The sequence below is a fragment of the Octopus sinensis genome, linkage group LG9, assembly GCF_006345805.1.
Source record: "Octopus sinensis linkage group LG9, ASM634580v1, whole genome shotgun sequence".
Taxonomy (NCBI): Eukaryota; Metazoa; Mollusca; class Cephalopoda; order Octopoda; family Octopodidae; genus Octopus; species Octopus sinensis.
This window is the reverse complement of record NC_043005.1, coordinates 14,784,077-14,804,626: the sequence shown is the minus strand read 5'-3', so window position 1 is coordinate 14,804,626 and position 20,550 is coordinate 14,784,077. Positions and strand designations below refer to the sequence as shown.

The following is a 20,550-nucleotide window of genomic DNA, read 5'->3' as shown; positions in this document are numbered from 1 at the left end:
ATTGCGCATAGAATCAGGGATAGTGGTTTCAGACAGGTGGTAACAAAGGGTGTTAATGAGATCCTGAATAGCGTTTGAATGGTGGCATTTCATTCAATCTGTTCAGGTAACTTGAAGAATAAATAACTTACCTAAAATGTTATAGTGGGTAAACCTTATTGGTACTCAACATAACATAACAGCACCAAACATGTTGGTGTTCTTTAGAGATCAAGGGTTCAACTCTTCCAGCTGACATTGCCAGTCTTTTGAGTATAATACTTAATGGAACCAGACCATTCAAGGGTATCTGGAAGCTTCATGCTGATGGTGCTAGGTGAATGAGCTGCAATTCTGAAACAAAAAAAGGGCCTATAAAAATAATATGTTAACAAGCAGTACTTGTAGAAATTACTTGATTATTTCGAGAACTGTAAGCGGATCAAAAGTTTATAGAGAACCAGATAATATATAATGCTTTTGAAATTGATTTTTTTTTCAAACCTTGATGCTTAACTCTTTAGTATTTAAACTGGCCATATCCGGCCAAAATATTTAATCTGTTTATGTTTGCCAGCTCTCGGCACCTGTGCGGGTGGCCACCTAAAAAGCACCTACTACACTCACGGTGTGGGGCGTTAGGAAGGGCATCCAGCCGTAGAAAAACACTGCCAGATCAGATGGGCCTGGTGCAGCCTTCTGGCTTCACACACCCCAGTTGAACCGTCCAACCCATGTAGCGCGGAAAGCAGACGCTAAATGATGATGATGATGATGATGATGTTCAAACTGACCAGATCCAGGCTCTCACAACCACCCTACAATGTTATTTCTACATTAGGTAATTACACCATCAAGATCTTGAAGATATGAGATAATCCATGATTAATTCAAATCAATGTGAATCATAAGCATTATGTTTGATAGAATAATCAGAACACTAAAGGGTTAAATGGTTGTAAAAGTCCAAATACATAGTATTTAATGGCAGTCTTAGGAAACAACATCTCTGAAAGCTATTGTCCTTGTTATGCATCTGATAATTATCTGGAGTGTTGCTATTGGTTTTCATTTTACATCAAGAAGTAAACGATATTAACTATGGAAAGAAATCAAAAACATCTATAATATTCTGCTACTGTTGACGTGTTAGTAAAGCTTCAACAAACGTTAATATGCTGTATTACATCCTTATTTTCGTAACAGTGAAAAGTTCATATGGCTAAACTTGAACATGTGGTCCTAAATCCACAGCACCTCGGGCAAGACTCTTCTACAAAAGCCTCAAGTGAAATTCAGTCGACAGGAGCGTAGGAGTGGCTCTGTGGTAAGTAGCTTGCTTACTAACCACATGGTTCCGGGTTCAGTCCCACTGCGTGACACTTGGGCAAGTGTCTTCTACTATAGCCTGGGCCGACCAAAGCCCTGAGTGAATTTGGTAGATGGAAATTGTGTCTGTGTTTGTCCCCCCAACATCGCTTGACAACCGATGCTGGTGTGTTTACGTCCCCATAACTTAGTGTTCAGCAAAAGAGACCGATAGAATAAGTACTAGGCTTACAAAGAACAAGCCCTGGGGCGATTTGCTTGACTAAAGGTGGTGCTCCAGCATGGCCACAGTCAAATGACTGAAAACAAGTAAAAGAGGGGCAGTATGGAAGATCAGTGTGTGTGTGTGTGGTTGTGTGTGTAGAGAGAGAGAGTTAGAAAGAGTGATTACATTTATGCTGCTTAAAACCAGTATTATCAATAGTAACATTGTGGTTCAACAAATACAAATTGATAAAGCACCAAACTTTAAAATAATAAGATTGATATGCTTGACCAAACTCTTGAAGGCAGTGCCCCAGCATCACTGCCACCCCATAGCCATCGTCATCATCGTTTAATGTCCGCTTTCCATGCTAGTAGCATGGGTTGGAAGATTTGACTGAGGACTGGTGAACCAGATGGCTGCACCAGGCTCCAATCTGATCTGGCAGAGTTTCTACAGCTGGATGCTCTTCCTAACACCAACCACTCCGAGAGTGTAGTGGGTGCTTTTATGTGCCACTGGCACGAGGGCCAGTCAGGCAGTACTAGCAACGGCCATGCTCAAATGGTGTTTTTTACGTGCCGCCTGCACAGGAGCCAGTCCAGCGGCACTGGCAACAACCTCGCTCGAATGTTTTTTCACGTGTCACTGGCACAAGTACTGCCAGTAAGGCGATGCTGGTAACGATCACATTTGAATGGTGCTTTTTACATGCCACCGGCATGGAAGCCAGTTAACTGTTCTGACAACGATCACGCTCGGATGGTGTAAAAGATTAAATGAATAAAAAGATATATAAATACTATAATTTATTAACATTATTATAACTGCAACAATTATATATTTACAAACATACTTGACGTGACTGTCTTCAGTAACTCCTTGACTCACACTTGGCCCTTACGTATGTATTTGCATTCACACATATTGTGACATATATAAAAATATACAGAAGATTTTCCCATTCTTGTTGCAAAATAACTATCTTATACACCAAGATACAATTCAAGAATACTTCAAACACAGTGCAACATCTTGATATTCTTCCTATCACTCTTTCCAGTTTAAACCTCCCATATCACTTTTATCGTTTTCCTCTTGAATGCTTAAACTCAACCCCCTCATTTCTTACAATTTTCTGTTTTACTTTCTCTCCCTCTCCCTGTCATGTCAGTGGAGGCACATGGCCTAGTGGTTAGAGCAGCAGACTCGCGGTCGAGAGGTCGCAAGTTTGAATCTCAGACCAGGTAATGTGTATGTTTATGAGCGAAAACACCTAAGCTCCACGCAGCTCCGGCAGAAGGAAATGGCGAACTTCAGTTGACTCTTTCGCCACAACTTTCTCTCACTCTTTCCTCCTGCATCTTGCAGCTCACCTATGACGGACCGGCCTCCGTCCAGGTGGGGAACCTATACGCCAAGGAAACCGGCCCTTATGAGCCAGGCGTGGCTCAAGAAGGAATGTCAGAGCTTTACACAAAAGCATGTAAGAAAGCATGATATTGTATTGTATTATATAACAATTCACAAGACAGAGTTTATAACAGATTGATGACTGTGTATAGCTTGTGTCATAAATTTGCTTCTTAACCCTATGGTTTTCAGCTTTGTCCTACTGCATAACAGCTAGGGTAGATGTCCTCTATTGTAGCTTCAAAGAAAATGCTGCTTTCTCAGTGAATTTGGTGGACAGGAACTGTACAAAGCTCATTATACAAAGGAGTACTGGAAAGCTCCTGGCTTTGAGTAAAAGAAAATACAGGAGTATCAGTTAATTATGATTTTATTCAACATATTCCTCTCTCAAATTCACACTTATTGAAGTGGCTCTTCAGTTTTTTTTAAGCCCTGTAAAAGAACTTGGAAATTTAGGCTTCCAACCAGGCCTTCAGTGATACCCTTAAAGTTTGAAACTTTTCAGCACCTCCTCCTGTGTGCATATGTATGTGCCTATGTAACTGTTAGAATTCAGGGCATTTTTTATGAAAAACAGCCGAGCAACAAATGGTGAAATTCATCATCATTTCCCATCAGCAAATCATGAGGTGTGTTTGGTTTGCAATTTCAAAGATTTGTAGAATAAGAGATTTTTTTTTTTTTTTAAGTTTTAAATATTTTAAAAATGATTGAATGGCCATGACCGGAACATGTTGACCATAAACCTGCAGAATCAAGAATGTCCTGGAGCAAGCTAACGACAACCTCTGTTGACACAACCCTTAATTAGCTTGTGTGTGCATGCACAAACACACACATGCATTCTGACCATTGATCTGTTTGATCTCTGGGTGTGAAGTAAGATAATGTACAATTAACACAAGTTTAAGTAGTTTGATTTATATACATTATAGTTGTCATTCCTCTTTCAATCATGACTACAACTATTAACTGCCCTCAACTCTATCACCATATCAATTACGATCACCACCACTACTACTACTGACCACCACTCAATATTAAATTTACAAAAAGGTTTCTCAGACCAATATTATTACACTGAAGTGGTTTAGACCAATGTAATGTATCCAATCAAAACATGGTTTTTTTTATGCAAACAGCATAGGGTTAAGAGTGGCTGCGTAGGAGTGGCTGTGTGGTAAGTAGCTTGCTTACCAACCACATGGCTCCTGGTTCAGTCCCACTGTGTGGCACCTTGGGCAAGTGTCTTCTACTATAGCCTCGGACCAACCAAAGCCTTGTGAGTGGATCTGGTAGACGGAAACTGAAAGAAGCTTGTCATATATATGTATATATATGTGTTTGTGTTTGTCCCCCCCAACATCGCTTGACAACCGATGGTGGTGTGTTCACATCCCGTAACTTAGCAGTTCGGCAAAAGAGACCGATAGAATAAGTACTAGGCTTCCAAAGAATAAGTCCTGGGGTCGATTTGCTCGACCAAAGGCAGTGCTCCAGCATGGCCACAGTCACATGACAGAAACAAGTAAAAGAGTAAAAGAGAGAGAGAGCATTTTACAAACAGTAAATCTTCATTAGACCATACAAACAGGAAGAAATATATCTGTTTTAGCTGATCGTCCAAGTTAATACTGCACACATATGTATGCTATTAGAAATGTATAGATTCTATGTTGAACTTGATATACATCAAGAAAATTGCAGAAAAGACAGTAAATACAGTTTTACTTTATAAAACAAATTTATCATCATCATTTTTATCATATCAGAACCAAAATCGAAGTCGATCAACATCAATGGAAATTGCGGCTGTGATACCAGTGCCGGTGACAAGTAAGCGAACCATCCGATTGTGGCTGTTGCCAGCGCCGCCCCGACTGGCCTCCGTGCCGGTGACACGTAAAAAGCACCATCCGTTCGTGGCCATTGCCAGCGCCGCCCCGACTGGCCTCCGTGCCGGTGGCATGTAAAAGCACCATCCGTTCATGTCCGTTGCCAGCCTCGCCTCGCCCCCGTGCCTGTGGCACATAAAAGCACCATCCATTCGTAGCCATTTGCCAGCACCGTCTGGCACCTGTGCGGATGGCACGTAAAAAAACACCACTACACTCGCGGAGTGGTTGGCATTAGGAAGGGCATCCAGCTGTAGAAACACTGCCAGATCAAACTGGGCCTGATGCAGCCTTCTGGCTTCACAGACCCCAGTTGAACCGTCCAACCCATGCTAGCATGGAGGGCGGACGCTAAATGATGATGATGATGATGGTGATTTTAACAACCATTTTTCTATGCTAGCATGAGTCAGACAGAGTTCATTGATGCACATTTTCTATGACCAGATGCCTTTCCTGTCATCAACTGTAAAAATTGGATGAGGTTAAAGGGTGACCAATCATACAGGAGTTAAAAGAGAGAAGAGATGATTGACAGTATAGAAAAAGGGATAGGGTTAGATGAAGAGCAGCAGAATAGTGATAATAATAATAATCATCATCATCATCATCGTTTAACGGCCGCTTTCCATGCTAGCATGGGATGGACGGTTCAACTGGGGTCTGGGAAGCCAGAAGGCTGCATCAGGCCCAGTCTGATCTGGCAATGTTTCTACGGCTGGATGCCCTTCCTAACGCCAACCACTCTGTGAGTGTAGTGGGTGCTTTTTACGTGCCACCGGCACAGGTGCCAGACGGGGCTGGCAAACGGCCATGGTCGGATGGTGCTTTTTACGTTGTCACCGGCAAGGTTGGCAACGGCCACGTTCGGATGGTTCACTTACGTGCCACTGGCACTGGTATCACAGCTGCAATTTCCATAGATGTTGATCGATTTCGATAATAATAGAAGAGAGAGGAGTGGGTGAAAGTAAGATGACATGGTGTTGTGTATGTATATATAATTACCGTGGTATGGAAATCAGGTAAAAAAAATGTAAATTCATTAAATAACCAATACTCTCCACACTATATACCGAGTGCTCTCTCCCTCTTTCATTTACAAACTGCAACATTTGAATGTATGAATGTGAGCATAATTCAAATTCTGTGCATCTGTTGAATTGTTAAACAAATGAGAGTGGGGTGCATTGTGCAAATTGTAGAGAGAGCAGATGGTTGATAGAAACTGAAAGGCGGCGAGCTGGGAGAAACGTTAGCACGCCGGGCGAAATGCGTAGCCGTATTTCATTCTGCCGCTACCGACTTTGCCTTTCATCCTTTCGGGGTCGATAAATTAAGTACCAGTTACGCACTGGGGGGGGGGGGGGCGGTCGATGTAATCGGCTTAATCCGTCTGTCTGTCCTTGTTTGTCTCCTGTGTTTAGCCCTTGTGGGTAGTGAAGAAATAGGTATTTCGTCTGCTGCTACGTTCTGAGTTCAAATTCCGCCGATGTCGACTTTGCCTTTCATCCTTTCGGGGTCGATAAATAAGTACCAGTTACGCACTGGGGATCGATGTAATCGACTTAATCCGTCTGTCTGTCCTTGTTTGTCTCCTGTGTTTAGCCCCTTGTGGGTAGTAAAGAAATAGGTATTTCGTCTGCCGTTATGTTCTGAGTTCAAATTCCGCCGAGGTCGACTTGGCTTTCATCCTCGATAAATTAAGTACCAGTTACGCACTGGGGATCGATGTAATCGACTTAATCCCTTTGTCTGTCTTTGTTTGTCCCCTCTATGTTTAGCCTCTTGTGGGCAATAAAGAAATAAGAAAAAAGAAACTGAGTGTTTATCCTGTAACTCATGTAATATGCCATCATAAAGTTCGAGCAAGAGCTGACAGACAGAGGTGTGAAACTCAAGTTGTGAGATAAGCATTCAGTTTCCGTTGGTTCTATATTATAAAGGGAGTAAGAGAGAGGAAGGAAACACTTGACTCAACATCTCTATCTTGTAGAAAATAAAACCACAGTCTAAGATGTGAAACATTGTATTGTGCTTAAGCACTTTGTTACGTATTTCACCGAAACTAAAAGGAAAGCGTAAAAAACTTAGAAAACCACTTAATCTTCTCTGAACCACAAGAATTGATACTTAATTCAAATTTCTATAGTAATAATGCCCTGAGACATAGGTGCAGGAGTGGCTGTGTGGTAAGTAGCTTGTTTACCAACCACATGGCTCCGGGTTCAGTCCCCCTGCGTGGCACCTTGGGCAAGTGTCTTCTACTATAGCCTCGGGCCGACCAAAGCCTTGTGAGTGGATTTGGTAGACAGAAACTGAAAGAAGCCCGTCGTATATATGTATATATATATATGCGTGTGTGTGTTTGTGTGTCTGTGTTTGTCTGCCTAGCGTTGCTTGACAACCGATGCTGGTGTGTTTATGTCCCCGTTACTTAGCGGTTTGGCAAAAGAGACTGATAGAATAAGTACTGGGCTTACAAAAGAATAAGTCCCGGGGTCGAGTTGCTCGATTAAAGGCGGTGCTCCAGCATGGCCACAGTCAAATGACTGAAACAAGTAAAAGAGTAAAGAGAGACACACATACACACTGATATAATACCAGTCTTTTGTTGTGAGTTTTCTCCCATAGCTGCAACTAAACTCATCATTGCAAACCATGCAAATGAGAAAATACCTGTTAATTATATGGTGCTTCACCTCATGGGATATGTTTACAGCTAGGAAGACTGATTCATGGAGAGCAAAGCATCTTGAAACACAAGTATTGAAATCTTTACATGTTCATTAGACTTGTTAAAAAAAACAGCCAAATATCCTGCAAATCACAACCATCAAGAGTGGCTGTGTGGTAAGTAGCTTGTTTACCAACCACATGGTTCCGGGTTCAGTCCCACTGCGTGGCCCTTGGGCAAGTGTCTTCTGCTATAGCCTTGGCCGACCAAAGCCTTGTGAGTGGATTTGGTGACGGAAACTGAAAGAAGCCTATCGTATATATGTACATATATATATATATGCGTGTGTGTTTGTCCCCCTAGCATTGCATGGTGTGTTTATGTCCCCGTTACTTAGCAGTTCGGCAAAAGAGACCAATAGAATAAGTACTGGGCTTACAAAAGAACAAGTCCCGGTGTCGAGTTGCTCGATTAAAGGCAGTGCTCCAGCATGGCCGCAGTCAATTGACTGAAACAAGTAAAAGAGTATCTAAAAACAATGATACATTAAAAAATGTAGTTACTGATATATAAGCAGATGTAATGGTCACTACCAGAATGTTTTGGATCATAAATTTACTCATTCAAGGCTGACCAGGAGCTTAGCAAATCTTTCATTCAATACAAAATACTTACAAATTTGTCCAACTATACCAGCATGGAAAATGGACATTAAATGATTTTTTTTTATTATTTGTTTTAGACATTTGGCTGCAGCCATGCTGGAGCACCACCTTTAGTTGAAATCATACCCAGGACTTATTTTTTGTAAGCCTAGTACTTATACTATGTCTTTTGTCGAACTGCTAAGTTACGGGTTATAAACACACCAACATCAGTTGTCAAGCTCACACACACACACACACACACATACATATATACGACGGGATTCTTTCAGTTTCCGTCTATCAAATCCACTCACAAGGCTTTGGTCAGCCTGAAGCTATAGTAGAAGACACTTGCCCAAGGTGCCATGCAGTGGATTGAACCCAGAACCATGTGGTTGGTAAGCAAGCTACTTAGCACACAGCCATTCCTGAGCCTATGATGAGGAGATCTATCTATTATTACATTGAATTAGTTTTCAATGTTTGTTTATTCATCAATCTAATCAACATCATGATCATTACATCCACATTTCCCTTGCTGGCATGGGTTAAGATTTATTGCAGCAGTATTCTATGATCTGATGCCCTTCTTGTAGCTAGCCCATATCCATTTTTCAAGGAGGTAGGACGGGCTGTGAAAGGGGTCTCAGAGAGTAGCATCCATGCCTTCCTGAGCTACTGTTCCACCACATTTCTTAAAAATCGTGGTAGAGGCCTTGGTCTCTGGGCCACTTGTGTCTAGAAACTGAAGTTGGGGGTAAGCAAGGGCATGCACCCTGTAGAAATTCCAGCTCCAAAAAGCCTCACATTAGCAAAGGAGAATGGGCACCAGCCAGCCTCAAAGGTTGGGATGGACTGCACATACCTACCTCGGTTGCTATGGCAATGAGGTAGATCCAGCCACCCCCGTTAACGGGGACAAAACCTGAATTTAAAGCACTGGATGATGATGATGATGAAGTAAGATATTTTTATTCAACTGTTGATGTGTCTTCATACATTAACAAGTAAATATAACACTCCATCCCTTAATGTCAATGCAAAGACACAAGGCAAATACTCAGGTACATACTCAGAGGCTTCCATGCAGCTTTTGATAAATTTCACTCAGAAAGCAGTGGTCAACTCAAGGCTGCTAGAGTAGAAGAGAATATAAAACTCGGCTGTTTCGCTTTATTTCTTTCCTATCATGTTTTCCCTGAAGAAGGACTATCTGACACATTAGAATTTTCCACTCCCTATGTCAAGCTCACAGAACTCTTTTTGTCAATCTCACTAGTTAATACAAGTTTTGCCAATACAGACCAACACCAGTCTCTGAGTTCTGTTTGGTCTCTGCATTGGGTCATACCATAAATAATGTGGATTTTTTACATTTGCATACACTAAATGTCAGAGGGGGACAGGATAAACTACCTGTATCAACTTGCTATAAAAGCAGGTAGGAATTTTACCTTGTACTTATTCTTAGTGCAAATTTTGAAGAGTGCAGTTCGATTTTAATAGTTTTTTTTTTTTTCAAAGCTATAATGGAAGTGACAAAGGAGCATATTCAGCATATTTTGGTTTTATGAGTTCAATAAAGGCAACAACGCAACAGAATGTGTGAGAAATATTAATGCAGTGTATGGGGATCGGATAATAAGCGCAAGCCAGTGTCAACAGTGGTTCCACAAATTCCAAACTGGAAACTACAACCTAGAAAACAAGCCTCATCCTGGAAAATCTGTGGAGCTCAATGAGGACGTCCTGCAAACCCTGGTGGGACAAAATCCCATCGTAACTGTTGAGGAACTAGCAGAGAAGCTTGGATTTGGTCATTCAACCATTCATTGACATCTGCGTGCCATCGGAAAAGTCAACAAACTCGGTCAACGGGTTCCTTACAAACTTTCCAAGTGTAATTGTGTACAGGGAGTGAATGTGTGCTCTTCTTTGCTGTCATGTCTAACAAATGAACCTTTTTTGGACTGAATAGTGACTTGGTGACAAGAAATGGGTTCTCTATAAAAATGTCAAGTGCCAAAGACAGCAGGTAGGGAAAGGAGAAACACTGGCACCCCGGGCTAAAGAAGGTCTTCACCCACATAAGGTGTTGTTATCTGGTGAGACAGAAAGGGTTTAGTCCACTTTGAACTTTTAACCCTTTAGTGTTCGCATTATTTTGCCAAAACTAATGCTTTTTTATCCACACTGTTTTGAACTAATCATGCATTATCTTGTAGCTATGAGATTTTGATGAGGTAGCTGTTAATTTTTAAAACGATATTGTAGGGTTGGTGTGAAAAACCAGATCTGGCCAGTTTGAACATAGCACAGGCAGAATACTTTTGGCCGGATATGGCCGGTTTAATTGCTAAAGGGTTAAACCCAAACCAAATGATAAAGATCTACAGTAAGCAGCTTGAGTGGCTTAGGTCAGTGCTAGAAGAAAAGCAACCGTCTTTGTTTTCAAGATGAAAGGAATTCTCCCATTAGGATAATGCTTGGCCACATACAACGAGGATGATATTCCAAAGACTGGAGCAGTTTGAATGGGAAACAATGCCCCACCCACCATATTTGTTGGACATTGCCTCATCTGATTATCATTCATTCCAGTCTTCAAAATCATTTGGACAGAAAAAATATGAATTCTGTAGATAAGGTAAGAGCAGTACTGGAGAAGTAGTTTTCATCATGGACAAGTGAATTTTGAAAGAGGGGCCTTGCAAGTTTACCAGATACTTGAAAGAGCATTGTAGAAATTGAAGGAGTATAATTTAGATTAAAAAAGAACTTTGTTTATCTTAATTTTGAAAAAAGTACAAAAATAAAAACACATTATTTATAGGATGACCCAATAGAATATGCCTGCTCAAGAGGGAAAGAACCCAAAACTATATGGTTTTGAGTGAACTTCTTAAACAAGCAGCCATACCTGTGCCTTTATATAGATATATATAATTTAAGGCTAACTGAAGAGAACTACAACCAGAGTTTGTGTTCATTGGCAATATGACTCACCCAAAGTAGAAAATCAGTTTCAAATCAGAATTAATGCAAAATAAATTCAACAACAATTGCATCATCATTTTTATTGTCTACTTTTCTATGCTTGAATGGGTCAGACAAAATTCATTGAAACAGACTTTCTATGGTCGACTGCTCCTCTTGTTGAAAATTCTCAACTGTTTCCCAGCTGAGAACTCTAGAGTTCACTAATCACGAAAATGGCTTTAACCAACCTGTTTTTCATGAAAAACTACAAATGACCACCACCAATTGTAGGACTGAAATTTATCTACAATTAGTCCACAATGACATGACAAGTATATAAACACACGATGGACTTCTTCCAGTTACTGTGAAATCAACAGCCTTCAGTCAAGCAAGGTGAGTTTATAAATCAATTTAGTTGTCTTATAAATGTTAATGCCCAGATAAATGAGAGCAATGTGCGTTTTTCAAACCTCATATTTCTTTGTATAAAATTGTCCAGTTGTCATGGCTACTGGGATGCTTAGATGTAAAATAGCCACCAGTATGAGAACACAAGAGAAGTGTTTTATAAAAAGATATGTAAAAGATCATAAACAGACAATCAATGAAATTGTAAATCTAAATGACCTTTTAAACTCTTAGGGGATTTTAGTTGAGCTCCAGGTCAGCCTAGCAATGATTGCTAAGCTGACCCATAAATAATGTGTTTTTTATTTTTATACTTCTTTTATTTTTCAAAATTAAGATAAAGTTCTTTTTTAATCTAAATTATACTCTCCTTCAATTTCTACAATGCTCTTCCAACTATCTGGTAAACTTGCAAGGCCCCTCTTTCAAAGTCCACTTGTCCATGATGAAAACTACTTCTCCAGTACTGCTCTGACCTTATCAACAGAATTCATATTTTTTCCGTCCAAATGATTTTGAAGACTGCAGAATGAATGATAATCAGATGAGGCAATGTCCAACAAATATGGTGGGTGGGGCATTGTTTCCCATTCAAACTGCTCCAGTCTTTGGAACATCATCCTCGTATGTGGCTGAGCATTATCCTGATGAAAACGAAGATGGTTGCTTTTCTCCTGGAAAGATGACATCATTCCAGATATGACTATCCCATCTTTTGAGAGTGTAGCTAAGATTACATTACCCAACATTTTCTATTGAATATGATAGTGTGATTTCAAGATCTGGCTACTATTACTAGCAAAATGATAGGAGATAGTTTTACCACAGTTATCTCAAAATGCACACCATATGGAGGAAGAAGCAGTAAAAAATTTGATATTGGGTACTGAGGATAAAGGGAGGGGTGGAAATGTGACATACAGTTCTTTTTAGTTTTTGTCTATTGAAATAATTTGAATGTCATATTACAAATTAGTCATTTGTGAATAAGCAAATAAACAAAACCAAAAATATTCTATTGTGTCTGGGGAGAGCCATTTTCTTTTTGTGCTTTTTGAAAAGTTTGCAAGACGCAACGAAAATTTTAGGACAATAAAAATAAGAAAAACGTGGAAATTTTACCGGTGAGTGTGTGTTACATAATAAGACACAAAAAGAATATGTCTCTCCCCAGACACAATAGAATATGCTTCAACACAAGAACTCATATGAAGAATATTGCAAACCAAATCCAAAAACAAAAATATACTGTCTTATGCTTATAGCAAGATGGTCACCCATATCAAACTAGAACTCCAGACTGGGGGAAGGACATTGATGAAGTCTTGATAAAAGTAAAAGGATTATTTACATTTGACGGATATTTGTCCTCATCTTGTTTGTTGTTAACACAACATTTTGGCTGATATACCCTCCAGCCTTCTTCGGGTGTCTTGCGAAAATTTTGAACCTGGGTTCTCATAACTAAGGTATTTTTTCGATGATATTATTATTATTATTGTTGTTTTTGTTCAGGTCACTGCTTGGAATCGAACTTGGAATCTTGGGGTTAGTAGCCCACGTTCTTAACCACTACACCATATGAAAAAGGATGATAATTATAAAAGTTTGAGAAACACTTTTAAGATATCATAAAGCTAAGTGACAAATCTTCACATCAACAGATAACACATCCAGGTAAGCTGGAACTTATTTTTGACAGCTAAGTGAACTGAGACAATGTTATTTACCAACTATATTTTTCAACTATGGCTTTTGAAACCAACGCTATTTGCGATCCTTCCGCAGAATCATTCTAGTCTTACTGGGGAACGGTTTCATGGTACATGGTACAGAAACAGCAAAATTCCTGCAGTAAATTTGAACTGCTGAGCCATGTACAGCAAATAATCTGATATGTAATGTACTATGGGTCATCTTCCCTCAACATTTAAGGATACAACTTGGTCCTCAATCAGGACCAACAGTCTATGGAAGTGAGTGACCAGTTTTCTAAGATTCTCTATTGAAATGTTTTTCTAAGGTCATATTTCTAAATTAAAACTATGAAGGCACATTAGCCAGCTATTGGTAATTGGTCGTGTGAGAAGAACATGAAAATAAATTTGACATCTAACTTATTGACAATACAGAGAACTTGCACACCAATGCAGGAGTACAACGTATAAGAAAATGATCATTTTAGTATTAACACAGAAAATGAAGATAAATATAGGTCTAAAAAGAACAAAAATCATCCAAAGATTATGAAACTTTTGCATTACAGACATCCCTTTTCAAAGACAAAATATTTTTGACTTGACAAAGTAATGAAATCTATAAAGATTACAGAAGATTGAAATAATCGTAGTATATAGTTGCTACTTATTTTACTGACCCCGGATCTACCAACTAGTTTTTACCTCAGAATGGAGTGAACAAAGCTAAATTCTATAGAAAATAAAGTTCAACGTTATCATCATTATTATTAATATTCATCTCAATCGAAGGAGAGGGGCTTTCTCCGTCCGGGTTGCGGATCCGTGGAACAAGCTGCCAGACGAGATGGTGAGGATGCCGACGACCGCTTTGTTCAAAGTCTCCATTGACCTCAAGTGGCCTGAACTCTTTACATGAACACCACCCTGTACATAACTCCATGTCCCCCTACATGGCCTTGCTTTTTGCTTTTTGAGCCAAAAATTAACTAATTATTATTCGTCAATGACTGCTTGTCTTGATATTTGTCACCTGGGTACAAAGGCATTTGTCAAACTACAAAATTATAGCATAATGAATTAACCCAGAGATATTCCGACATACGTATTTAATATTTTCTGGGAGAGTGAAGCTAGGAGTCGACTCAAAGCAGAGTTTGACTTCAGAGTATAGAGGGACATAACTGACGTTCATAAAACATGCAATTAGTAAACTCGACTAAGGTCGAGCACAGAACCATTTCTTCACCACACCACATGGCTTTTCCATCAATTACTAAATATGATGCGATTCAGTTTCGTGGATCCCTGATCATGATCAGTCAAGTTGTTGACAAACAGCAGGTACTTTTATTTACATGTTAAATAGAAAATATTACACACAGCTAAGAAGAACAAACGATTAGCCATTTTTTGAAGTGTCTTTCGTAAAATCTATTTCTCGTTCTAAATACATAATCAAAATATTCACAATCGCTGAGTTAAACATGAAAAATCGAAAGTATTATGTTGCTGAATTAGTTTCATTTTAAATTTTCACTTCCTCAAAATTATGATTGACTAATTTTCTTAAGATTTTCTATCGAAATAAGTGTTTTTACAATGTAAAAGATCACAGACAATCAATGAAATTGCAAATTATATCTAAATGACCTTTTAAACTCCTAGGGGATTTTTAGTTGAGCTCCAGGTCAGCCTAGCAATCAACATCCAGATATAACTATACCATCTTTTGAGAGTGTAGCTAAGATTACATTACTTTTGTAAGACTACAACTAAGATACACACACACACATATATACATACCCCATGTTTTATTATTAACGAAATTATAAATGCAGAAAGAAAAACTACAGTATTTCAGGTCGAATAGTCCAGAATGGATTGTGAAAGCGGATGTAAATATTTTGATATTTTATAATTTGTGAAATGAGAAGTACTAATTATCGTAGTATGTGTAATCAAAAAATTGACCTGGTTTAATTAATTTACTAAAGCAAAATTAAATGACCGAGCATATTTCAAGTGTTTTACAGTGAATATTATGTTAACACGTGGGCAGTTACTGCTGCCAAGATAAAACATTGTTACATAGTATGTGTGTGTGTGGAGTGTAATATGACAGAGCAAAAAGCTGGCGAGGTCGGTCAGCTGGGTTCAACAGTTCGTTTCCAGTAAGTATCCGTAGTCAAATCTAAACTTTTGACTATGTACCCTGTAAACATAAAATGATAGTCCACCTAGTTGTAAACACGAGCAGTTTCTCGACAGCTACAGTACTGAATGAGAGAGAGACTAATATACACAAATGAAAACCTTTTTCTGAATAAAAGACACTGGTCACAGCTAGAACAGTTTGCCCATCCAAGTCTGATATAGTGTTAGAAAACGACCTACGCAAAAGCTTCTTATGAAATCGGGAATGCTTTCTGTACATTGCAACAAATTAGTCATATGATCAACAGTATCATGTTTACATTCACTTTTCCAATGTTATGGGCTAGACGGGATATTTCGAAGCAACGGGTTAGTGTCAGAAAGATACCAACCCGTTGCCTTTTGCGACACGGGGCTTTGGTCTGTCTTAACGAAGGGAAGCACCCACGACTCTCTAAGTGCCTTCAAAACAATGTGGCAGAATGTGATCAAGTAAATCCTTAGATCTGAGCCTTTTGACCAGCATGTTCACAACAAAATAGACTCCGTTAAAAGAACAAAAGAAAAAAAAAAGAAGCCAAATGGTGGTCTTAAACTAGGCGATGGATTAAGCATACGCTCAAAGAACAGAAACGATCGCTCCTGGCAGATTTTGTATCAGTTTCTGTATATTCTTTTCTACTTTAGGTACTGAAATTTTTAGGGAGAGGGCTAGTAGATTAGATAGATCCCAGTACGCAACTGCTACTTATTTATCGACCCCGAAAGGATGAAAGGCGGAATTTGAACTCACAACGTAACGACAGACGAAATACCACTAATCATTTCGCCCGCCCTCAGTTTCTGTATATTAAAAAAAAAGTTCTAATTGCCCAATGTGGTATCGAACCAGAACCACGTAATTAGTAAGCATAGCTACAATCGCATATCTGCAATTGAATTAGAAAATGACTACAACGAATATTAAGTTTACGCCTTTGGTTTTCTAAGAGCGCAAGTAGCATAAGAGAAATGAAATGGCTCCCAACCGAGAATCGAAACCACATTCCTTGGAATATTACCTCCTGTTCTAGTCCTCACCACAAAACAGAATTCCCGAAAAAGGCCGAGTCTCCCACGCGGTTTTCAATATCCTCTTCAAATAGTTTATATCACTATTATTAACCAGACCTTTATCACAGCTTAATGGTAGAACAAAACCTAGAATTACATTAAAATTTGGTCTGTATTACTCACAAAGCCTTACATCCTGTTAGTGATTACATATTGACAGTTTTATAAACTATATATTCGCTACAAAATAGATTAGCAGAAAGACAAGAGGACGCCTAGCAGAATTACCTTGTACAATGGCTAATGAGTATTTTCACAGAGCCATGTACCATGAAACCGTTCCCCAGTTGTTTCAATAGAACTGTAAGACTAGAATGATTCTGCGGAAGGATCGCAAATTGCGTTGGTTTCAAAAGCCATAGTTGAAAAATATAGTTGGTAAATAACATTGAATAGACAAATCTTTGTTCTGCCGTTCTATCGACAGAGCCCCACCACCACCAAAGAATAGTACAATTAAGGGACATGGCGTGCAAAAATTTTTAAAAATCCACCTAGTGCTATCCCAAAATAGACAATACCCAAGGACACGAGCCTATTCTATCTGTAGTTTTGCTATCAGGACAAAACAAACTGACTGGCTTCAGAAGCGGCAGAACAATTGATTAAAACAAATGCCCGCTTCATTATTCAATTTCACTAATGACGCTTGAGAAAAACATGAAAGTCACAACCTCCAAAATCTCCAAACCAAAAGAAAATCGTGAAGTGCCTGCAGACACTTCACTGAGGTTGTGATATTCATGGAGAGAGCATAAAGCCACCACATCTCACTTTCTTCTTCGTCTGTGTTAAAGTTTTGAATGGGATATACTAAAAACATTTATAACATTGCTTAAGCAAATTCATAGCGAGCCAGGAGCCTATTTCGCTTCCCGCTTTCGCAAAGGCACTGATCTTAAATTTTCTTAATACGCTGCTTTTTGTTTATTATTAGCAGTTACTGGAGTAACAGCGAAAATTATCATTACTGAAATCACCATTATTTTTAAAAATATACTTCTACTTACAATATAAAGCCAATTTAATTTACCTAAGTGATGGATATAGGCGATTGAATGTATACTAGTTTACTGGCATCTACGAGCCAACAGGTCTTGTAAGTGGTCGCTTAAGCTTCTAGAAATAGCAGCAAGATTTCTCAAACCTTATCCTACTGTTTTAAAACAGAAAGAACACGTTTAATGTATCTTTTGACACCCGTAAAAAAGATGGAATATCCACAACTGGAAACATTTAATAATGGGACGGCTCAACTAGAGGTGACAAGAGGATGAACAATTAGTTCAAACATTATTTTGATTTTTGTATCGACCCGCCAGAGAATTGCATAAAACGTAGAGGCGAAATGAAATATTACATAGGTTATCGTCCTGCAATTAGATTTTTACTTAATTACTAAATAACAATGATTACATTATGATAGGATTGCTCAAAGACTAAACGTAAAAACATGAGAGCGCCAGATCGGTACTTTGACACAATATAAGATAAAAAAAAAAAGATAAAGTTTTTTTATATTTAAATGTTATAAAATTTAAAATGTGACTGTAGAAATAAACATCTTTTCATAATTAATAAATACATTGCAAAAAAAAGATTATGTGAAAGATAACGTGTTACTTGAAATATATATGTCGAGTACCGAATATTAATAAGAAATACAGCAAAGATTTAATAACGATATAATTGGCTCCAACTTCGAAATTTTGGCGATGAAAAAGTTATGGTCAAGAACAGACAAAACAAACGATAGAATATAATCAATAAAAGAAAAAAAAAACCCCATCGGCAACCACAATTTTAAAATATCTTTACATAAAAGATTTTATCTTCCATGAAAAATACTTAGAATTTCCTAGAAATTTAATAACTCAAAAACCTTGTATTCATTCATTACACATTGTAACGTTATTGACTGAGTACTTGAAGTTTACCGGCATTAAATTGTGCGTATATATATAACTAGTATTTAACAGATTTTGAAATAAATTCTGAAGTAGGTAAAATTCTTTTATATTTAAGAAAAAGTTGTTAGAACAAGGAGGCCTCAATCTTCCGTTAGACTAAGAAGGAAAAAAAAAACGAAAACAGCAACAACTGAGAAGGAAGTATTTATTGTGCAACTTTAAATGAAAAGTCTGACATTAAATTATCGATCTTCCCAAAATGGACAAGGCTAAGTTTGATCGATTTCCACATTAGTATCTCATTAGCAGGAACTTGTTACAGGAACATTAAAAGACATGAAAGGCGGAAAGAACCCCATGACATTAAGATGAACAAAGCGTGATTAGTAAGTAAATCTTGAAAGAAGCGCCATAATATAGTGTTTTTTCTATTTTATACAGAGTTCGGATTAAGTCGATAAAATCGACCTATTTATATTAAGGGATATCGAAGACACAAAAGATTAAACTGACCTCAGCGAGATTAGAACACAGAATACCGAATGGTAAAACCAAATACCAGAATTCGTTTCAAGACATCCTTTTTGCTTCAACTAACTCCATCGCCATAAACATACACACACACATCATATATATATAAAATGAGCGCGGGAGAGACTATAAATTCAGTTCAGTATTTAGTTTCATCCTTTACAATTCATAGTTACTGACGAAGGTCGACTAAGGTTGATAAAATCTGTGATAAATGATTATTTGGCATTGTTGAGTCACCAAAGACTTAAGTGCTTGAGTTCATTCGTGTCAATAAACACCTATTCATTCTCCACATGTTCTCATTAAACTTATAACTTTGTTTATTTAATATTGATTTTTTTATTATTATTTGAGGCCGAAATATGAAGAAATTGCGAGTGAAAAGTTTCAACTGTCACAACCAAACAGATAAAGTAAGGACCTATAAATATGTACCGGCTATGTAATTATGCCATACACTTTGACTAAACAATCTTCCATAAGGTATCTAATCAAGAAAAGCAAAATATCTTAAGTAATCAATACTGGTTATAAAGAGATAGACACCTGTTGTTTATATAACTTTATAACAAGAAATATTCCATAGTAAATTAAATATATATTAAACACAAAATCAAAAAAGGACGAAAAAAATCATATTTAGAAAATAGATTAGGTTATAAAAATAATTATATTACTTACCATACAAAACAAGGTAAGTTAACGAGACATAACACAACAACGTTGGTAAGATCAAGGAATAAATAAAACTGCTAAAAATATACCAAAAAAGAAACACTTATACTACTACTACTAATACTATTATTAATAGGACTACTATTACTACCGGTGCAAAGACTATTTCCCGCTAAACAAACGAAGAGAGCGAAAATTCACGTGGTATGGAGCTTTCGGCCAAACATCGTTGTTAGGTTTCGACCATTCAGAAAGCTCGTTACAAAGATCATTAGGAAGTTACTACATTGAATTTTCAGTGTAGTAAACGAAGAGGCGACCAATCAGAAAGCTTCGTTCACTGCCTGCCTTCGAATTTGTTGATGGTAGCGGGTCTTTTATACCGGTTAGCAACATTGGGGGTAATTAAATTAATGAGCATGATGAGTACTTTTGTTTTCCACGAAGGCAACTTAATTACAAAACCTTTCATTAGATTAGCGAAGACTCAAACATTTGAAGGTGTGTATTAGAATTAAATAGATAACACGGAATGTACCCATGTATGTAACGCGTGTGTATATTCCTCTTAATATTGTATATATATATACGTGTGTATGTATGTATACACTCATGGCAAGGTTTGATAGATTAAACAATAAGAAAAACTCAGTGCATGCCTAGTATATAGATTACATGTGCATTTAATTATATTCATTTATTGTACAATTTTCTCATTTTAATATTCTATACACCAAGGGCGGCAAGCTGGCAGAAACGTTAGCACGACGGGCGAAATGCTTAGTAATATTTCGTCTGCCGCTACGTTCTGAGTTCAAATTCCGCCGAGGTCAACTTTGCCTTTCATCCTTTCGGAGTCGATAAATTAAGTACCAGTTACGCACTGGGATCAATGTAATCGACTTAATCCGTTTGTCTGTCCTTGT

The 20,550-nt window shown here is 38.1% G+C and overlaps 1 long non-coding RNA gene across 1 annotated transcript; it reads right to left on the bottom strand.

Moving 5' to 3' along the window:
* Window positions 1-214: 214 nt before the first annotated feature.
* Window positions 215-20,041, bottom strand: LOC118764775. Its single transcript, XR_005000576.1, has 3 exons — window positions 19,749-20,041; window positions 19,631-19,701; window positions 215-333 (listed from the first exon to the last, which is right to left on the bottom strand). It is a non-coding gene; the product is annotated as an uncharacterized LOC118764775 (long non-coding RNA).
* Window positions 20,042-20,550: the final 509 nt, after the last annotated feature.